Source organism: Melospiza melodia, chromosome 1 (assembly GCF_035770615.1).
Source record: "Melospiza melodia melodia isolate bMelMel2 chromosome 1, bMelMel2.pri, whole genome shotgun sequence".
Taxonomy (NCBI): domain Eukaryota; kingdom Metazoa; phylum Chordata; class Aves; order Passeriformes; family Passerellidae; genus Melospiza; species Melospiza melodia.
Genome location: NC_086194.1, coordinates 49110536 through 49126789, shown reverse-complemented (window position 1 = coordinate 49126789; position 16254 = coordinate 49110536). Strand labels below are relative to the sequence as shown.

The window sequence follows — 16254 nt, the reverse complement described above, 5'->3', positions numbered from 1 at the left end:
TGTGGTTGTCAAGGAGTCGTCGCATGTCAAGGGAATAAACAGTTCTGGTGTTGGAGATTTTTTAAATTTATTTATTTCCTGTCTGTTTCTTTAGTGCACACCTTCCCTCATAGGGTGTCTCAAACAGTAACTCCAGGCATAAGGGGAGGAGGTGGAGGGGTGGGTTTTGTTTTTCCAGATGTGCCAGGTAGAACAAAGCATTCATCATTCCATCTCAGTTTGGCAGAAACCCTTTAGAATGGCAAAGCAGATTCCCTGCAATATCCTTGATATGGAAGTCATTTAAGATGCAAGTCAAGAGCCCAGACATGAGATGTGAACAAGACTTATGGGGTCATCCAGCTTGTCTACCTATCTCCGTAATGTGACTGCTGGCAATTTTGTTCCACTCTCTCAGGCACTCAGGGAGACAAAGACATGGCAAACACAGCTATAACTAAGCAATTCATTACTTTTTTTTAATGCTGTTCTGTGTTCTAATAAAATTGGTGACATTTTGGTCAGTGTCAGTGTTGACTGACTGTGTCTGCTTTCATACCTTTATATTATACATTCCTGAGAGAGAAGAGGGTGAAGTATTGCACAAAGGTCATCTGTCTCTTCTAGCTTCTCCTGCCTGACAGTCTGGTACCATATTTATTATCTCTATATAGTAGATCCTTGAAACAAAGTGCAAATCAACTTAGATGACATTATCTAGATCTACTGTGTTGTTATAAAACCATATTTATCAGTTTAATGCTACATCTATAGCCTAGTGGAGAATATGGTAAGTGATATGCACAAGAGATGGTCTGACGTATGAGTGATGTTCCGGAGAAGATCCAGCTGTGTGAAAATCCTAGTTTTAAAGATATACTGTAGCACAGGAGCTGTTGAGTGCAGACAAATGCAGAGATGCAAATGCTAATTTTGTTTCAGTGTTTACTGCATTGTTTTCCTTACATGTTTGGAAAACACGAGTCAAGGAGTTTGTGTAAAATCTCTAGCGCATCGGTCTTTCCCTGCAATCTGCTCTTTGAGCTGCCTGCTCAGTTGGAAGTATTATTTTTATCTCTTGTTTAAAAATGAAAACATTGTGTCTACAGTTTAGACTCCCTGCTGTGGTGATGATTTTAAGTGTTTAGCTATTCTCAGATCTTGAGACATATCTGAGAACAATTTTGCACACTAGTTCATCCCTTTGGCCTCTGATACATCCTTTTCCCTAGTCACGGTCCCAGCGTGTGGTAAGTGTGACAGGAAGCAGATTGCAGTTCTCTACAGGTCTTGTTTTGGAGGTGGTGTAAGAATCGTTCAGATTTACTGCATCTCTTGGTATTTGGGAAACAAATAGCTGTGTATGACCAGAAAATAGCAATCCACAAGCAAGTGTTTCAGACTTCCATTTTCCTTCCCACACAGACTTAGCTTCAGATCAGCACATGAGGAGCCAGGGATAGCGAGGGGCCCGAACAAGAAGCTATGATGGAAAATAGTGTTTGTGAAACAGAGTGTAGTATGGGAATACTCAGGATGGGAAGGGTGAACAGATGGGAAGGAGGCAGATGAAACGATGATTTCTGAGATGGTTTCCCCAAAGACCTCACATCACTTGCTGCTGCTTTGGAGAGAGGATGGCTGCGGTGCAGGCAGGCCCAGGGGAGCCCAGCTGGACCTGCCGCATGGCTCCTATGCAGGGCGAGCAAGGAGGCAACCTCAGCCTGACAGCTCAGGAAATACTTTATTAAAATTAAAAATTTGCCTGCTTGGAGGAGCTTGTGGAAGCTTTCAAAGCAACAACAAGGAGTTCAGATCTTACTTCCCCTACTTTGGGATGCAGAGGTCAAAGTTTCATCTAATGTTAGCGATTTGTTTTCATTTTTGTTAGAAAAGGTCTCTTCAGGATGAAGCGATATTGATGACTTTTACAACAGACAGCTAAAGCAAAATATCTGCACAGCATCTATGGTGCCTGAGGGAGCCTGTACTCTCTCGTGGCTCTGGAAGAAGAGCAATATTGAGTTAAAATGGCTCCAGGGCAGAAAAAAGGATGAGCTCACCTAAAATTAGATTAGAGCTCTGGCAGCAATAAATCATTTGGAGAGAAGGCTGAAAACATTTTGTGTGTTTATTTACCCTTTTTATTTTTATTTGCCTAAGTGCTGGCTTACGTGAGAACCTGAGTGACCCATTTCTGGCAGCAGCCTAGCACAGTGTCCTCCATGAAGATTTTTGTGCAAATGTCCGCCATTTGAATTATGTTCATTTCTGTTTGAGCCAAAATGTGGTATCAGTGTAAACAGAAATACTTTTGTTTCACTCATGCCATTGCTGCTCTTCTTCGTTATGCTTTTTCTGCACCATTTTCATGTTCTGAACTGGTCAGTGCAAAGTGTTGCCATTTGGGTGGGGCCAGGTTTGAGCTGGTGTCTGTCACACCATGTCATACGTACGATGTGATAGGTGGATTCTTAAGGTGTGTTCAGGCAGGTATTCCCAAAAACAGTATGCTCATTTTTCAAACCATTTGGGTATGTTGCTGTTTAAACCCTTTCTGCCCTCTGTAACAGGTGATACTGTGAAGAGCCCAGTTTTGGGAGCACATGGAAGAAAATATTATTTCTGTATTTGCATCTAGCAGTGCTCTGTAAATTGCATGTCTGGCATCATCAGTATTTCATTCTTCAGTAATTATCTCTATTTTGATAGACTGATCCTAGTTACTGTCTGAGTAGAAAAATAGAGATGTATTGATGATAAATCAGTAATTATTTCTATTTTGTCATGACAGAAGAAGTCAGCAATGTTTTATTTTATATCTGTGTCTCTATTTTCTCCTATTTTAGCAAATGCTGAGCACTTGGAGGATTTTTCATCTCTGAAGTGCTTCATAAGTATGAGCTGGATAAATACATGAGTATTATCTTCGGATATGCAACTCTTATTGCTGTTCACAAATGAACAAGCTGCAACAAATTACATTATTTTTTTCCTTCTCTAGTTCATTGTTGTGTGTTTGCCTCATGTTCCAGATAATTTCAGAGTGCAACAGAAATTTTATGGATAAAATAATATTTATCTTCTTGCTTGGGCCTAGTTCTAAGAGGCTGTAAGCTTGATTCATCATGCACTTGTAAGGTAAATGTCTGTGGAGTGTGTTTTGCATCAGCAATGAAATAATCTTTTGAGGAGATTAAAACTGAGATTTTTAGTAGATCTTTATGTAGCTATAGTACTTTGATAATAAGTTTTCCTGCCAAAACCTTACACTATAATATTTGCAAACAAAATAAGATGGTATTTGACATAATTTTTTTTTCTGTAATTTCTGGCGATTAATGTAATGATGTTAGGATTTCTCATATATTCAAGGATCAACAAATAATGCCATTATAACCTGTTTCAGGTCCCCAATATCAGGAAAAGACTCAGAGAGAATAGGAAATCTCTCTATTTTTTTCCTAAAAGCAACACATTTGCTTGTGTACAGTAGGCAAAGAAAGTCCTAATATGAGAAAAATATATATCTGAACATTGTTTGGGTGTACAGTCCTTTCTTAACCAGTGTTCATGGATTTTCTGTAAACAGCAAGTGTTTGTCTTGAAGAAAAGGTTCCTGATGGAGAGCAGTATTAAAAGCCTTTACAGCTTCCAGTAAAGTAGAAGAGGTAATTGTCGCTTAAATGCACCTCTGAAACAAATTTTAAGACAAAATATACTTAACAGAGTCCATAAATTTTTTTAGGTAGGCATCAGAGTCAAATAGACAATGAAATACTGAATTTTTGCTTAATTTAATCATTTCAGTGTCAGCATAATTGAAGAGTGTTAACTTCAAGCCTCTTTTATCCTCTTTGTCTTCTGAAAGCATTTGTCACTATAAGCTGATACTTAGTGGGAAAAAAAAATGGGGGAAGGGAAATGTGCAGCACTAAAAACAAAATTGGTTTGTTATCATGGTCACTAGAGAACCTTATAAAGAAAGATTGCTGCTTTCTACCTTCATTAGCAACCTGACAGGAGCTCATGGTCCATGATGGATTTGTTTGCATAATTCTGTCTATAATTTCACTGCTTATATAAACATAAACAACTTCAATTTTTAAGTATCTAATTATCTGAAGAAACTGTTTCTCTAACAGTAATTGCTCACTGTGTTATTGAAATGGATTTGTGGGGAAGGTGTCCATCTGTGTTCAGTGCTATTCTTTTCAGCAGATACTGCTGCTCCTAAAAAGCAGTGAATCACAAGGGGGGTGAATCTCATTTTCACAGAGGCTTGACAGGAATAGGAGGCACAGAGTCCTACTGTTCTAGATACATAAATGTAGTGCTGTGCTCATTAATGTTGATGGAAGGCTTTGAAATTTATAAGAATTTAGTGAAATAGTATGACCAGATCAAGAAGGAGTTTGGAGCAATTTCAGTTGGACTAAGTTAAAAATTGTGATCTTGAAGTGATCCACACTGATGTTATTAGTTTCTGTTCAAGTATTTTATGTTTAAATTATCCAGAAGCTTAGAGCTTTACCTACAAGCATGCTTCCATTTAGACAGGATGTCTCATCCTGGGAGGATGTCAGGTAGCCCATGCTACCTGAAATTTTGTGCTCTGGATTTCATTCTTCTTACTGCCTGAGGAGGATGCTGTGAACAAATAGTTCATTCAAGACTTTTTCAGAAGGTTCCTGAATGAGTCAGGATTCAGGCTTAAATTTTTTTCAATTTCTAATCTTAAAACCACTAATCCTTTTGTCTTCCTGACTTTATGCAATAATGCTGCACCAGTACTGAACCAGCATTCAACTTTATAGAATATCTGTAATTTAAATTAATAGCAGAATTAATACTATCACACTTCCTACAGCATACCTGACTCTGAAAATTAAAAGATGAAATTACTTTTGTCAGAAAGCTTTGTTAGTCCTCAAATGACTTGTTTAATTATTCAGCATTCACACCAGGAGAGGGGAAGTATTGAGTGAAGAGAACACTGGTAGGTTCAGCAGCTACAATGGTCTTAAGACAGGCACTTATTTCTGGTTTTCTTTCAAGGCATCACAAGTTGTATTCAACTTCTCTAATGCTAATTGGAGTTTAAGCCATTTCTGACAGCATTTCTAGTGTTTCAAAGTAAAATACAAATTTTTTTTAATTTTAATTTTGTTGTAGAGAATGTGTTAGTCTCATGTTAGTTAATACACAGGAGCAACAGAGAGAGAGGAATATTTCTAACAGTGTTGTACAGTAGACAGAACTTCAAATAGCCTTTATAAAAATTACAGAGATAATGAAAATAACACACTAAGGTATTCAACAATGTCTACAAAGAATCTTTGTATTTCTGGCTTTTCTTTGCCAAAAAGAGTCATACATCATCTCTGCTGCTAATTCTGTGTTGGATCAATGTGCAGCGCTCCCACTTCTTGCGGTGGAATTTTCCAGCACTGAATAATTGAGAGGTTTATATTGTAGTCCTTGAGAGCAAAGGCAGATTTCATCTTTTTTTTTTTTTTCGTGTTCTGATACCATCCTGCCATTGGCAGAACTAGTGGAGCCCCACCATTGACAGACATGCTAGAAAGCCTTTCTGCAGGGACAGAGGCCATCTCCAGCTCTGCTTCAGGCACGCTGCACACAGGGGGTCTGTAGACTTTAGGGCTCACTTCTCTGTAGCTATTCTGCAGATGAAAGCATGCAGTGGAATGCAGAAGTGGAGGGCTTATGGGTCTCAGCTAATAATGGAAAAACTCTGAATGTACAGCAGAGATCTGCACTGCGGGAAGGAAGAGCAGGGAGAGCTTTTGCCTCACAGTTGCTATTGATTGAGGGTTTAAGAATTGAAGCACACTTTGCAGTTGTAAAACTCCATAGAACAGGACACATATTTAGATTGGGAGGCAGTAAAAGAATCATGTGTGAGTATGCTGGAGGAAGGGGTCACAGTGTGTGTTCAGAGTTAGGGCAGAGGAGCTCAAGAATGATGTCACAGTAACTGAAGCAGTGCTCTGCTAACCAGTCCTGATATATTATAAAGTCACAGTGTCTTTACCTGAATTTTGTTCAGCCTTTGTCAGAGGCTCTTATTGTTTACCTAAACTACCCACAGGAACAGCATCCCTCTGCAAATGCAAGGACATTTTTATTTGCACTCACCAATGGTAGTTATATAGAATGTATGAATTTATATAGCAAATGAGCATTTTTTGAAAGTTCTCCTCTGTTAGTTTGCAAGTGAAATGATGCTCATAGTATGGCTGTGTAAAAGAGGCAGCCCTTGAGTCTTCCCAAAGAAAGCAGCTGGTTTCCTTAGCAGCTGGCAAGGATATGTGATACCCCTCCAAAAAGTTCTTCGCCTCTTCCCCAGGTCCTGCTCTCTGTTGCAGCTCACTCGTTATGCACCAGAGAAGAAAGCATTCCTGCAGCATGAGCTAATTGTAGTGCATGATGGCTGGTGGCTGTCATTGGTATTGAACAGAAAATAAAAAAAAAAATTGAATTTGCTGTCTGAGTGTCTGGCTCTAACAACAGCTTGATTATTTCTGTTATTACTAGTAATACATAGCCCCTGCTGAGGTTTCACTTCCAGTGGGTATCTCTGGCATTTGTCATGATGAATGATAAGGATAAACACAGGTTTTCTTGCTGCAGACCCTGGTGAGGGTTCTTTCATGTCTGATGGGATGTAGATTGAGGAAGGAAAGAGATGCTTCTTTATTTGGCCTTGGTTGCCAATCCTAGAACTTTGCTGTAAATGAGACTAATTTTATGTTAATTCACTCCAGAATGGAAAAATAAAGCTGCTATTTCTGCTTCTGCTTATGTGTTGGTGGCAAGACATGACTATGACCCGATCAGGAATGTTATTTTCAGGATGGAGAGACAAACAAGCAACACTACTCAATATGTTGAACTGCAGTTCCTTGTTCCACAGTGCCTTTTTGAGAAGTTTTAATCCCTAGTGCAGCAAGTAATGGGAAGTTAGATAAGCTTTTATCCCAGTTTTTCTGAGAAGAGCTGAGATTAAAAGTGCTTCAACACAGATTTTCATTCTGCATTTTTACATATTTAATTTAACTTTTCTTTTCAATGCACTTCCCAGGATCCTAGTGTGTTGGTTACAAATGTGGTCTTTTGATTACAAATGATCTTTTGATTACTGTCATGTAAGTGCTTAAGGACAAGGAAAGAAAAAGAAGCCATCCTGTGCAACAATGTCATACCAATGCCATAGTCATACCAAGGAGCTACAGCAAATCTTAAGACACCTTTTAACTAAGAACTAGGTATGAAGAAATACAAATATGAAGAAATTTTCTTTTTCACTCGTGGGACCAGGCAGAGAGCTTGCAATCCAGGCTGAAAGAATGTTAAGGCATCTGCTATGGTGGCCATCCAGTTCAGGGCTGTTTTCCATCTCTCAAAAATGTTCCTTAGCTTAGGTAAATCAGAAAAAGAAAGAAAAAGCTTTTACTGTGGCAACTGTTTATTCATTCACACCTGTAAAAAGTTGGGCATCCAAAGCTCCTAATGAGTGCTGAAGACAGGAAGCATATTTTTTATATTGTACATATAGAGTCCCCAAGTGTGTTTTCCTAAATGTTAGTGTTTGGAGTAATTTGTGGATTTGCTGCTGTTTGAGTTTCTCACTGTCTTCATTCTTGGTGTTCCTTAGATTTGCTCACAGAATGAAAACCCACAGCCGTCATGAGACATGGGCAGTGGACTTTGCCTGAAAACACCAGCAGTTTTTTTCTTGTAGCAAATAATCTCTTTCTGAAGGATCTTGGCCCTGTGGCATTGCTTAAGGGAAAAAAAAGAAGGAAAAAAAAAAACCCCAGCCATTTCCGAGCAAGCAAATATTTAGGCTATGTGTATGTGTGTGTGTGTATATATATATGTATGTATGTATGTATTCCTTCTCTTTCTGTCACTCTGCATTATCAAAACATTTTGCTATGTGCTTCAGCACTGTCCTCAGGGCTTCCAAGTAGCATGCTGGTAAAACAGAACATCTTCAATAGCATCTGCTCAACATTGCTGCATTTCCAGCTTTCTCTTTGTTGAGAGCTACCTTCATCAGGTACTGAGTCTGCAGGAGTGCAGACCTTTTTACAGGTCCTACAAATGAACCTCCACAAATTGAATTTTTAAGGTTCCCAAGCACTACTTTATAGAATAAGAAAAAGAGAGGAAATGTATTAAATTATAAGGAGCAATGTGCAGCTTCAAAATTATTGCTGGATTAATAGTTTGTATCAAATGGCAATTTTCATTCTCTCTCAATTGGAGAAATAGAAAGCAATTAATCTTCTGTAGCACATTGTGAAAAATAAGGGCTTCTACAGGATCTCAGTGAAGCTGTTCCTTCACTTAACCTTGAGCTGGGCAATAAATAATTATAAATGCAGCTATGTCGCAAGGCAAAAGTAATTTGGGGAAATAGAATTATCATCTAATGCAGGAATAAGAAACTTGAATTAGGTTTCCTGATGTTCTTTGTTCCAGAAGAGTATGAATTTGATTGTGATTTGTGCATAAGAGAGTGGAGCTGGGGTTTTACAGAGTGGATTTTATACCCAAGCTAACACAAGATGATTTATATTGCAATGTTGACATAGGCAAATGCTCTTGTGCTCTCTCAGCTATAGCTCACATAGAGCCTCTGATGAGAGGATATGTTTAACAGAGGGAGAAGGTAATGTCCAAGGTGCATGGGTGCATTAACATCTGTCAAAGAGTTTCCTGCTCTTCACTAAGGGCTCCCTATTGTCAGTACTGCCTTCCACAAAATTTTCAGTGGGTCCCTTCATATAAAGTTTCTGTTCCACTGTGGAGTGCTGCTTAGGAGACTGGGGATACAACAGAGAGCTGCTTCATCCTGAGCTTCTCTGCTGCCCACAGTGCCATTCCTCAGAGCTCCCATGCATGCCTTGCAGGTCCCAAAGCAGTGTTGTTAACCTCGCTTCACCTTGGGACTTTGCAGCCAAGTCAGTGGAAGCTGGCCAGTGAAAGGATCAATGAAGCATGTGTGAATGGGTCAGCAGTTCATGTCATGGAGCAGTGCACAGGATACTCTGGGAAGGAGAGGCAAAGGATGTGAGGAAAAAAATAAATGCAGGAGTAAAAAGAGCTGTATCTTTTTAGTGCAGAACCCTGCCTCAGCATACTGCTCCACTAGAGCAATAGGCAGGATCTATTCAAGCCCCAGGCTCATTCCATAAAAATGGGAAGCCATGAGTTTATGTCGGTTTCTGTTCAGGAAGAAAGTATTCCTAAATATAATAAAGCAAATATTATTCTGCTTTTCTTTGAATTGTTCATCTCTGTTTCCCAGAAATCTGTCTTTGCAGTATGAGGAACAAGAAGTTTGTTCCTAGAAAACACAGCTAGCAATGGCAGTGGGTTTGTGGGACACTGTTGAGTCTGCACCCTAATTTCATGGAGATAATGTATGTCTGGAGTGAACCATATTTGTACTTCCCTGGTGGACACGTCACAGTGATTAAGACTCATCTAGTTTCACCCATTTCTTCTAGATGTTGATAGTGTGCTGTGGAGCACTTACAAACTAAACTGAAGATTTCTTTCTTTTATAAAATTTAAATAAATGGGATGTACAGTTGCTCATACACTCATAATTTCTTCTCTGGAAATTTGAGACCAACCAAATAGCTACAAAGGCTGATGTGGTATGTCAAATTTATGAAATTGAAGAAGGTATGGAATAGAAGATATGGAACTAGATACCTTCACCCACACACACACTTTCCCCCCCTTTGATGTATTTATTTGTTACATTATAAGGAAAAGTGTAGAAGTGCAAAGCTAACCATTTTTTATTTAAGGCTGTGTGTGGTCTTAAATCAGTTGTCTGACCAATTTGAAACCCAGAGGAAGGGGACATTTAGTTCAGTATCTGTCTGCTCAGTCTGCTTGGTCCTGATTGCTACATTGCATAAGTTTAGGGTGGTGTTTGGAATGCATTAGACTGCTTTTTTTGCTATAATGTGGCCCATTGTGTATTTAGAAAGGTATGATTTATTGGAGAAACAGGTGTGGGCACATGGAAAACCAATTTGTCTTAGAGAGTTATTTCTAGATGACTAGAAAAATGTTGATTCCAAGTAGGCCATAATTAATCAGCAAGAAGTCTTTTCCTGAGTTTCCTCCTGTAGGTAAACAGACTGAGGACATCCATCAAATTGAAACTGAGAGAATGAGGGGGAAACAGCCTGAGTCTCCCGTTAGCAAAGCAGTTGTATTTCTTAGAAAGAATCCCAGCAGGGTGCTTTGCTGAGTGACTGCAAAATTGGCTTCGAAAACAAATCCTGAATTTCTTATTTTTATAGGTTTTTTTAAATTTTAATATACTTCTGGTGGCTGCTGCAGACCAAGAAGGTGAACAATGGCACAGAAAATGGGCTGATAAACCAAAAGCTTTCTCTGATTTCCCCTGAAGTGGCCTCACACCTTTTCTTTCATCTTCTTTTCATTGTGTTGTGGTGTGCAAGTCTATCAGTAGTTACTTAGGGAGCTCTAATCATGCTGAGCTCACTAAGCACAAAAGTAAATGTCAAAAACTTCTGTTGATTGTCTGGTTTAAAGCAGCTTTGTCACAGTGCTTTCAAAAGCTTTAGGTGTGGAGATGTTTGATCTGGAGATGAAACAAGTGGTAGCCTAGTTTTTATGCTATACTCTAGTAATCTGAAAATCTCAGTAAGTTTTGTTAACTGTAAATGTGATTTCACTTGGTTTATGTCTGTTTTGTGCTGTGAGAGATCTGTAATGCTGAGAGGTAGGGCTTGCACTGCACACTGTGCTGGCCATGGAGCAGGGGTGGATGTTGGTGGATCTGCCATGCAGATGGTCGATTTCTGATTTTTCTTTAGTAGATGCAAGAATATGTCATTCATCTTCTTGTTCAACAGTTTGGGAATTAAAGTCACTTTATAATACCTAAAAGTCAAAGAACTCCCAGCTATCCTTCATTTAGGGTAAGGTCCATAGAGCTTAATGATTAAAGAATATTCAGGGAAGGTGGAAGCTTTCTGGATGTGGAAAAGGGGGGAGAGTTTGAGTGTCCATGGCAGGAATCAGCCGTCAGAAAACCACCTGCTTAATTTGCAGGACTTTCCAAAATCTGAAGAACTAGCTTGTTGGCATGAATCCAAAAAGTCCAGCAGTTAGGTGAGGTCATGCATGTAGTTTCATAATTAGGTTGTGCTGTAAATGAGGAAAAGCCATAATCAAAATTGTTATTCAGTTCCTTAGGAAAAGGTCAGGTGTCGCATCTTTCTAGTGGTTTTGAAGCTAGGTATAACTTTAGATTAATTTTCCAAATATGCCTATGAATTGCTTAAGAAACTCCCTTAATCTTGATGTACAATGAAGATAGTAAAAGCACGGATTCAGTGTATTAGCTGAATGTTTACCTTTGCTCAGAAATTGGCTATCCAAGCATTTTCTCTTGCTTTCTAGTGTCTCAAGAAGGACTGAATTAAGATGCTGAATCTGTCTTTTTAAAACCTAGTTTATCTGAACACCCGTAATTTCTACAACTCACTGTATCTGTCCTACTAGGAACACAGCCTGTGGACTGCTGGTGTCCTTGGGAAGATTTGTGTCGGGCCCAAGAGCTGTCCTTTGTTGCATGAATGTTGGGGTCTTCCTGGGCAGAACTGTGTGTTTCCTTAGGAACAGTGAATTCTTCTTGGATCCTGACTGGCCAGCACCTGGTTTTTTAACACCTTTAATACAAATACTTTGTAATGACCCCAAGACAAGTTTGTGTGGAGTTTGTTCCTTTTTTTTTTTCTTTAGTCTGCCTTGTGTCCATCTGTTTCTTTCCAAAGATGAACCTCTTTACAAAATTCACAAAAGCCCTACATGTGTGTCTTCTGAGAAAGAGGAGAACGTGCTTAGGTACGTCTGTTCTCCCCCATGTGACTAAACAAGGGGAAAAGAAAAATTGTGGCTTCCAGCACCACTCTCCCCGGGGCAGGAGGTTAACATTTGACAAGATGTTTGCCCTTTTGAAGAGCACCAGCAAAAGCAGATGCAGATTTCATCGAGGCTTGATCTTTTGAAATTCACTTTGCCTACTCAGCCAACTTCTCACAGGATTTTTCCCACAGCTCACAAAGGATCCATCTGGAGAAAACTGCTAAGCAATGTTTACCAATCCATCTGTGCTCTTGAATGTCTAGACCTGTGTAAGGGCTGAGGTAAAGTCTTTATAAGCTGTCATGCTGAATACTGTTTTGAATCAGTCCTCCTGGGGTTCGCATAGGAAATGTAAAGATTAGAAATTCTGCTGAAGCATTTCTCACATTAATTCCAATTCTTCAGCAATTTTTAGGGCAAATTCTGTTGTAGTATACATGATTGTTAGGTAATTAAATACTGGATCTCATTCATATGTGCCTATGTCACTGGAATTAAGGTTGTAGGGACTACTTTTGCATTGCCTTTTTTCTGATTTCTAAATGCTTAACCCTGCTCCCTGGTGCTCTCCAAGGCCATTCAGACACAAATGCATCGACCTGTATTCCCATTTTTGAAAGCTGGAAATATGACCTCTAAAGAGATTGCAGCTATAACCAAGCAATGACAAATTTCTTCCAGTTTTCAGTGCTTGCTTTTCATTTCAGGGATCTGTTTGTCTCTGTATAGTTGTCAGTGTGTGTGGTTTGATGCAGATTTATTCATCAAGCTTTTTCTTACATTCATGCATCCCTAACTTTAGGAATGATGCAGTTCTCTGCTGAAGTGTCCTTCAGTAGTGAAGCTGCTGTGATGACACTTTGGAAGAGCAGGGCTGGCATGAAGGGAATCTTGGGGAGTGTAAGATTTCTCTTTAGTTTGGACCTTAACCTTCTGCTGGTGTGAGCTGACATTTGGACAGGTGCATCTGCACAGACCATCCTGCACCATCAGAATTCTGATTTGCTTGCAGGGTTGGGAAAGAATGGTGCTGCATACTAAAATATGTGCAGGCTTTTCATCCTGGGTACTTCAACCTTTGGTCTTGAAAAGCAGATTATTATCTATTGAGTAAGAATTGCATTTGTATTTTGGCAGTATGTTAAAATAGAGCCTTAGCAAAGAGACACCAGTTGCCCTTGCCTGAGAAGTAATATTGATTTCAAGAAGATGAAGAAGCTTTTGTCTTCTTGTTACAAAAGATTGTAATATTGACATAACAGAAACTGAAAAATTGAACATAATGTAGTGGGGAATTTTCCTTTCATTTGAAGGACAGCACTGCAAAAACATTCTTTTTAGTTACTAGGCTGTAAAAGCATGTGGCTAAATACTCTCAGCTTTTATACTATATTTACCTTCCATGACAGCTTTCCAGAACAAAGTCTTAGGCCTGGGAATCCTGCTGCTATTTTCTTGTAGACCTAAGGGACCTGACATGTATGGAGCATTTCTAGTTTTTGTGTTAATTTGTTTGTGTTGCTGAGCCCACATGTAATGTCATGGCTAGGATATTATTGAATACCTAGTATAAATGAAGGGAGTGGTGGGGACAATATACCTCAGCAAGTTTCAGAGACCACATTTTCTGCTTTCCTTTTGATGGTGCTTTCTGTGGAATCTTCCCTTGCAAAGAGAATAATGAAATCATAAGTCCATCACACTATTAAAAGATGCTGGGTTTTGTTCTGTAATGAAATCTCAGAGGCCCAGGACACCATTCCTGCTCTCCCTTGGGAAGAAAAATGAGCTGCAGCTGCAGCAGCTTGGCTGGCTGCTGTGGCCAGGGAGGCTGGGAAGCTGTCAGAGGAGCTGGAGATGGAGCAATAGGTTTCCAGTAATTTTGGCTCTTTAGACAAAATAACATCTGTGCCCATAAAGAGAAGTTATCCTTCCAGGGAAGTGTCCTGAAAGACATTTCAAAGCCTGCAGTGCAGAAATGGGGTTTTGGGAAGAAGGTGGATTTGGAACGTATTTAAGAGTGAAATCTTCAGGGAACAGGGGATAAAGTGAATGTTTTCTGGGTTAGAGTATGTGGGAGGAGTATAAATAAACATTTTCTGGTCACTTTTACTGTGACTGCTGGAATGCTGTGAGGGTTATTTCATTGCTTCAGGAGATCAAGTCACAAGGAGGTGATGGAACAGGGAGGGGTACTGCTGTTTCTTCTAAATAAAGACAACAGGCTATAGCAATGACTGCTGCCTCCTACCCAATTTGCAGTAGAGGGGGATTATCCCTCCCCTGCTCAGAGGTAAAGTTTAGCAGAATATTTCTGGTTTTTTGGTAAAGTAGAATTTGAGGAATGCTGTGGACATTCCTTTATTTAAAGTGAAAAACATGAATCTGAAATGTATAGACTAGAAAAAGAAAGGGGGGAGTGCATTCCTTGTTCCAGTTTCCATATCCAAGTTGTTGTTGAAGGAACAAAAATGCTCTCATTTCTTTCCCTTGCTTGAAGTAATCTATTTATGCCTTGTATTTCTATGAAGTGCTGTAGAAAAAAATTGTAATTGCACTGTATGAAGCTAATTCTTCTACGCTGAATTAAGTTTAAAATAATGTTGAATCCATATTTCCATTAGCAAGCAATGAAAAAGCTATTAAGGCTAAGGCATAACACACAATCAGTTCAATTCCTGCAAATGTTTCTACAGAAGCGTGGTGCTGCAGAGCTGTAAATAAATGGAATACCCTGAAATGTGCTGTAGTATTAGTGCTACCTAAAATTTCAATTCAAGAAAAAATATTTTTTCTTCTGTTAGATTAGAAGTACGGAGGTGAAAGGTTCAAAGAGGTACTGAGCTCTTTTTTCCTATATGTTTTAGGAAAATTAGGAAAATCAGTTTTATCACTTTTGCATTTTCTCCAAGCCCCCACCTGTAGGGAAAGCATTTAGCTCATTTACTTTTAAAGTATCAATCTATGTATAGGTGTTTTATATCCTTTCAGTTACGGTGTCACTGGGCCATTTTTCATTCAGAGCCAATAAATACAGAAAAACTCCAGAAATGGCCAACTTCCACTAAAAAGTTACTCACAGACTCATTCTGTTAGCATGCCATATGCCTGAGGTCCTCAGGTTATGCAGTAATGGGTATCATAGAAATAGGATAGATACTCATTATCACTTCCCAAGGGAGTGTTTTGGATTAAATAAGTTAAAAATTCCCACCAGGCAGGAAGTCTTTGTTAAATGTGCTTTATTTTTTGCAGATGAGCTCATTACAGTATAACTGCTGATAAACTTCTTTTGATCTATGGCAAGATGTAACTGCTTTGGCCCAGCCATTAATTCAGGACACAAAGATGAGCTTGCCAGTGTGTCAGAATGGGAGGACTGCAATAATTGGAGGCAGATATAATTTATTAAACTTTCCCCTAGTAATATGAGAAGAGCCTGAGACATGGCTCTCCACAGCACTGCCCAGGGCTGTGTGCTCTTCAAAGGACACCCCCTGAAGTCCAGGTTGACTCTGAAGTCAGTGTTCATCTATGCTGGTACATCAGAGGGCAGAATTTAGCCCAAAGTGTCTTAAAATAATTTTTCAGTGCTTTATGTTAGCAAAACCCTGCTGTGGGTTAAGGCATTGTCATCATGCTTTTTGTGTGCTCCTTTGCCAGTGCTGCTCTGAGCCCTGGGAAGAGCGTGGCTTTTTCTGCAAGATTGAGCTGCTGTGAGCCGTGAACAAGAGTGCCCAGAAACTTGATTCCCTCGCAGAAGGGGTGCTGCAGGTGGGGTTGCAGCGTCCCCATCCCATTCTGGGTGTTTGCAGAGCTAAACCACAGCAGCTCTTGGGTCCCTTTGCCCACCGTGCTGAAGCCATGCAGTAGGTGTGCTCTAGGTCCACAGCCTGCAGCTTGCTTCAGTCCTACAGCCTGGAAGCAGGAGGCAGTTATTTTCCAGCTTCCACCCAAGAGGTGGCATCTAAATTGTGACCCTCTGAGGCAGACTTTGCTCCAGAGCCAATTTGTAAATGCTTTGTATGTCAGTTTTAGCTGGGAAGTCCCAGTCAACTCTCACCATTGTAACATTATCTTCCAAAGAGCCAATGAAAATACAGCTTTGATGTGTTTCTTTTGGTGCTCAGATGCCATGGCATGTGAGGTATTATCCTGAAAACCACATTATCACAGTTACTTAGGGCCTTTGGGCATCTGATGTTGCCAATTGCCTTCACTTCTTGCTGGTATGTAATTTATCACCAGCGTGGCCTACCCTGCTAATATGCACCCTTTGTGGGCAGAGGCAAAGCTAATATACTTTCAAAGTGTATTTGAATTGCT

At 39.7% G+C, this 16254-nt stretch overlaps 1 protein-coding gene across 26 annotated transcripts in view; it reads left to right on the top strand.

The window, feature by feature from the left end:
* ARPP21 (cAMP regulated phosphoprotein 21) overlaps window positions 1–16254 on the top strand; it is a 361236-nt gene that overhangs the window by 325313 nt on the left and 19669 nt on the right. The window lies entirely within an intron of this gene.